The following is a 6,000-nucleotide window of genomic DNA, read 5'->3' on the forward strand; positions in this document are numbered from 1 at the left end:
AGTAGCATGGCTTCTTCCAATAAGTGCTTTTACATTTCCCCCACCAGATAAAGTCTATCAAAAGGAAGAGAGTCATTGAATCTGACTAGCTGTTTTAAAGTGGGAGAATTTAGACATATGATGCTGCTATATGCTGATTCAGACCCTTGCTCCATCTAGTTTCATATCCTCTGCCCTGTCTCGAAATGACTCCCCAGAGTCTTATGCAGAGAAAGGACCCTACCAACAAAGAGTTCCTTAAACACCCAATGTGGCTGCCTTCAAGTCCCAAATGAGCCAAGAACAGCCTGGCCTCCTTAAATGCAAGCACTGTTCTGAAAAGCACTGCCAAAATTATGGCACAAATTACAGCAACAGGAGAATGCCAGCCTCTCCCCCACCCCCAAATCACCTAACAATTATCCCTAATTTAAGCAATCATTTAGTGGAAAATGTTAGTGGAGTGGAAGAGATCACTAATATGGCTGTCGATATTGCAATTAAACTGTAAACCAAATTAAAAATCCTTAGTAAAGAAAGAAGAGATGAAGAAGACAGATGATCTGGAAAGTCAGGGGAGACAGGTCAATCAATACTCCTGTGGCTTCCCAGATGGAGCAGATGGGAGCGGGGGTTTACCTATGGGGTCTTACCTATGGACTCCAACTTGAGAAATTCCTGGAGATCTGGGGGGTGAGACCTAGAGAAACCTGGAGAAAGTGGGGTTTGGGGAGGGAAAGGACCTTGGCATGGCATAATTCCATAGAGTCCACCCCAAAAGTAGCCATTTTCTCCAGGTGAACCTGGCCTGGAGACCAGTTGTAATTCCAGATCTCCAGCCACTACCTGGAGGCTGGCAACCCTACCTATGGGGCAACCTGGACAATTGCACAGGGCCCTGCACTAGAAGGGACCCGTAATGACTGGTGGGGGTGATAGACAATGCTTGTTTAAAATAGACTAAAGTCAAAATGCAAACCTGAGTGCATTTTTGAAGGAACATGCATTGTGAAAATTGGATGTTTTCTTTCTTCTGCAGAGTGGGTTGGGTGGGGAAAAAGGGGAGGGTCATCTTTTTGCCCCGGGCCCTAGAATCAGTACAACTGCCCCTAGTTGCCAGGAGGCAAGACCTTAACAGAAGTTACCTTTATCCTTGCTGGAACAACCCTTGATAGAAAAAGCAATAAAATATGCTTTATATACTAATCAAATAACACTGGGTGAAGAATAGTAAAGAGTCCAGTAGCACCTTTAAGACTAACCAACTTATTTGTAGCATAAGCTTTTGAGAACCACAGCTCTCTTTGTCAGATGCACTGGTGGCACCAGGGTTTCTGGTGCCTGCGGCAACCCCCTGTGCGTGTGCGCGCCATGGACTGCGTGATGATGTCATCACACGATAACGTCATCACGCAGCGCAAGCCGGTGGCATTCGCTGGCGGATCAGTGCCGGATCCAGGCACGCGGACGCCCAGGACAAACCTTGACGTCATCACGCAGGGCGGCAGCCATGCGTGGCAAGCCGGCCGCTCCAGCGCCTGGTGAGCCATGGAACTGGCGGCAGCGCGTGCGTGTGCTGGGGTGGCTGCCTGGCTTGCCACGTGTGCAGGACCTTCCAGCCCTGTGCTCAGCCACCCTGCGCGGCAAGCCAGCTGCCCCAGCGCACGCTCTCACTGCCAACAGCTCCGCGGCTCACCAGGTGCTGGGGTGGCCGGCTTGCCACGCGGCCAGCTGAGCGCAGGGCTAGGAGGCCCTCCGCGCAGTTAGCGTGCCCCACTGCCCTGTGCCGCCCGTGTGGCAAGCCGGCCGCCCCAGCACACGGTGAGCCGTGGAGCTGGTGGCGGCGAGGGCGTGCTCTGGGACAGCTGGCTTGCCGCGCTGGTGGCTGAGCGCAGGGCTGGGAGGTCCTGCGCACGCGGCAAGCCAGCCAGCCGCCCCATCGGCGGGGCTGGCGAGGGTCTCCCAACCTTGCGCTCAGCCTTCCGGGCAGCTGGCAGCCGCACCCGGCGCCCCCTCTTTGGCGGCGCTGGGGGCAGGCTACCCCCCTGCCCCCCTTGATCCGGCCCTGTGGCGGATGGCTGGAGTGGTGGGCAGAGGCTGCTCTGCGCTCCGCACGCTGCCCCAGCAGTGGCTCGTGGCTGCTGCGCCCAGCTGGGGGCGTGTGGTGGCGGTGGCAGCAGTGGCATGGGGCTGGCTGGCTGGCTGCAGCAGCTGCGGGCCAGCCATGCCAGCTCCGTGGCGCGCGCCTCCACCCCCGACACCCCCCTCTAGCGCCTCTCCGTTGCCCTCGCGCCCTGAGGCCACCGCCTACCTGGCCTCAATGGGTGCGCTGGCCCTGGTCAGATGCATGCATGCATCTTATCTACAAATTAGTTGGTTAGTCTTAAAGGTGCTACTGGACTCTTTACTATTATGCAACTACAGACTAACATGGCTAACTCCACTGGGTGAAGAGACTCAATCACTCACTTTGGGATTACAGAAACTAAAGAGGCATGCTGAACCAGGCACTAAACTTAAATACAACGCTAGTAGTATTCAAGGATACCAAAATTTTCTTTTTTTTCAGTGACATGACTACCAACCTTAGAGAAACTGGCATTTCCCCTGATTAACTGACTCAGGGGAATTCTCCTTTTACCTTCTATGTCACATGCCAATACCTCAAATCAGATTGCTACCTTTTAAGAAGGAATGCAGCTTTTTCAAGAACTGGATGCTTCACACACTGGACCAGATGAAAAGAACCATTCATCAACGTGGGAGTGAGATGAGGAAAGGTGGCCCTTCCATCTCATAACCACTAGACCTTTCCCATGCAATCTGCACTTGATATAAAGATCAGCGTAAAGCTTTGCCGTTGCCCTTGTTTATTATGTAATGCTGCCATCTTGTGACCCAGGTATGCTAGCCTTCCTACACCACTAAGAGTGGAGATACACATTGTAAATTACTTGGGGATGCAGGATTCTATGTGCGGTCCTCAATTCATGTGCAGGCTGTGTCTTGCTCGGCACATGTGCATGTCACTTTCACAGGAGCTCCCTGAAAGTGGGCAGAGCTCCTATTCAGCTCTGTTTTCACAGCAAGAACTCTCAGGGATGGACACTCTAGAGCAAGTACTTTAGGCTCCTCTCACTTGCCAATCTGTATTTCCTTAAGTTATGAGAAAGTGTCAAGATCTGCATTTCAATGAATGGATGTGGGAGGTGGGGGAAACTGGGAATCTGGCAGTTATAAGCAGCCTGGGGTACTTTTAGCAGTTGAGGAGGAACGGATATGAAACATGTGAATGTACTAATGCGGGGCAAACTGAAATGTGTCTGTGTGAGCGAGTGCATGGGAACGTGGAGGGGGGCCATGTGAAATGAGGTTCACTTGAGCGTCCCTAGGTGCATTGTAACATGTATTTCCACCCTAAGAGGAGACTTCTGCACGGATATCCCAGTAGAGTTCTCCAGGGATATTTTTGGTTCATCGTTCACTCTTATGAATATTGATATTCCATGGTTTTGCCGAACAATAAAAACTACCCCTTATAAAGAATTAGCCGCAGCAAAGATCCTTTTCGAAGACAGTTTTGTTTAGCAGCAGATGGCAGTATCATAACAGATTTTGAAACATGTAAATGAGAGAGAAGAACAGAAAATGAAAGAGCAGCAATTTAAAACAAAATGGCAAAAGACCAGCTGTGGGGGTGGAGAGTAAATTACCAAATGCCCAAAGAAAAACACTATTAATAACATGGGTAATTAACAATACCGTGATGTAGGGAGTACTGTACTGCCCCGGGCTCTTTGAAATGTAAAGGTGTGGTTCTTCGCAAGCTGATTTTACTTGCAGATTTAGCTGAGACAAGACTCTTCGACTCCTCGTTAAAAAGAATCTCAGAAAGAAGATTAACAACTGGATCTTTACAGATCTTTTGACTGCTCTGGACCAAAGAAGGACAAAAACAATAAAAGACTGTAACTGCTTAGACTAGATAAAAGCAGGGTGACTGCCACCTAGAAACAATTTAAGCATCATATATGAGAGACATGACCCAACGGCAGGGACCCAATCCAAGATGGAGAGTCTACACTCTCTGTTCTGGAGCTTGCATTAATTACACCTCAGTTTTCTATTATCTACAAAGACATTTATAACCCCACCTTTCATCCAAGCGGATCACCAGACTTGCTTACAGCAGATATTAAGGCATGATATGATGTAAGACAATTTTTTTTTAAAAACCAAACCGAAGCCCAGAGATCAGTCAGCAGATAAAACAGAAACCAACTTGCTGCATCGCATATCAAACGCCCTGCTCTGAAACCAAATAGCATTAAGCTTGCGGCAGGGAACTGAGAGTGAAGATGGCAAGATGGAGTTCCGTAGGCTGGGAGCTTACAGTTCTGGGGCTGCTGCAGAGAAGGCCCTGATATTTGTACCCGTCTGACAGATTTCAGGTGGTAAGGAAAGTGTTACAGAACTTCCTTCTGCCGAGCCAATGAGTTCAGATCTCTGAGTACAAAGAAACTCTCAAGGCAAGGCAATTGGCAAAGAACAAGGTTTATTAGGATGACCACCTAATGCAAACTAGTCAGGCTAGAGTGCATCAGGCCATTTCAGCTTCAGCTTTTTTGCAGTACCATAGGATCATGAGCATCACTAGTTTACATGTCACAGTGTCATGAGTCTGAGGTCACTAAACGATTTCAGGTCTAACAACGCTACAGAGGCAAGTTGCATAATATGTATCACCATTGGTCAAGCTAATGTGTAGGCAGCTTAGATAAGAAATACCGGTAGGGCTAGGCACATCCAGGGATGGACGTCCCTTCTAAGAACAGCCTATCTGGTATTGTACTGAGTCCAATAGCACCTTTAAGACTAACCAACTTTATTGTAGCGTAAGCTTTCGAGAACTCCTCTGGATCTATGCTATTGTACTGGTTATGACACACTAAACAGAAGAAAAGCTTGGTCAGCAGAGGCACATAACAAAAGGGTCAGAGCAGGAGCAGTGAGTTTCCACTGGGTTTATCACAGAGGCAATATTAAATATCATAAAGGGGATATTTAATATTCCCTAACAGGAACCCTCTGAAGGCAGCTGCAGAGCAGCAAGTGGGCCAGCACAGGGTCTGCATGTACCCATTTTCACGTTGCTTGCCGCTGTTGCTTCCACCCCCTGCCCCAGGCATTCCCCCCTTTGCTCCAACATGCATGAGTGAAAGTACAGCACAACACCAACCATGATGCCTCCCCCTGCAGCCTGTAACCGCCCCCCTTTCCCTTCACTTTCTCAGCCCAGCTGCACTTCAAGTCTTATTGACTTCCTGCTCTCTGTAGAGGAGAAAAATTCTCACGTGGAAGCAGTCCTACAGTCCAGTTCTATGCAGAATTAATCCATTTTAAGCCTGCTGAAATCAGTGCGTTGATGAGCTTTGCCTTCTTCTAGCATCCCCCTTGCTGGGAGCCAAATCGCTGCTTCCAGGTAGGCAGAAGAGCTACAGGGAGCTACAGAATACCTTTCACGAAGACGTTGTTATTAGTTCCCTTGTTGCTGCCCCAGCGTCTGCATTCCCCTCGCTTGGCAAAAGGTCCATGCCTTCCCTAGCTCCATCTTACCTGACTCCTTGTGCGGGAAAGGTTTTGAGCTTTGTAGCACACTTGCCTCTGCTCACTGAACTACAAAAGCATGAGAATGCAGTGGCCTGAACTGGCCATGTTTCCTTCCCTTTGCATGCATCTGACAAATGGGAACTTGGCTGCGGGCAGGGGCTTGAACACATCTCTCTAGGGCTCCTCGATGCCCTGGTGCTCCTTCTGGAGGGAGGCCGCTGTGTTCCTTTTGTTCACTCCTTTGCTTTAGTTTACAAATGGGTGGCAGCCGCCTGGCATCAGGAGACCACAACCGTTCAGCAGCATCCCTGTCTGCCAGTCATAGAAACTTTGGCACCAAACTGCTCAGGGATTGGTGGGAATCAGTGGGGTTATTATGGACTACAATACCCTTGTGATGCTCCCCATGTT

Source organism: Eublepharis macularius, chromosome 12 (assembly GCF_028583425.1).
Source record: "Eublepharis macularius isolate TG4126 chromosome 12, MPM_Emac_v1.0, whole genome shotgun sequence".
NCBI lineage: Eukaryota > Metazoa > Chordata > Lepidosauria > Squamata > Eublepharidae > Eublepharis > Eublepharis macularius.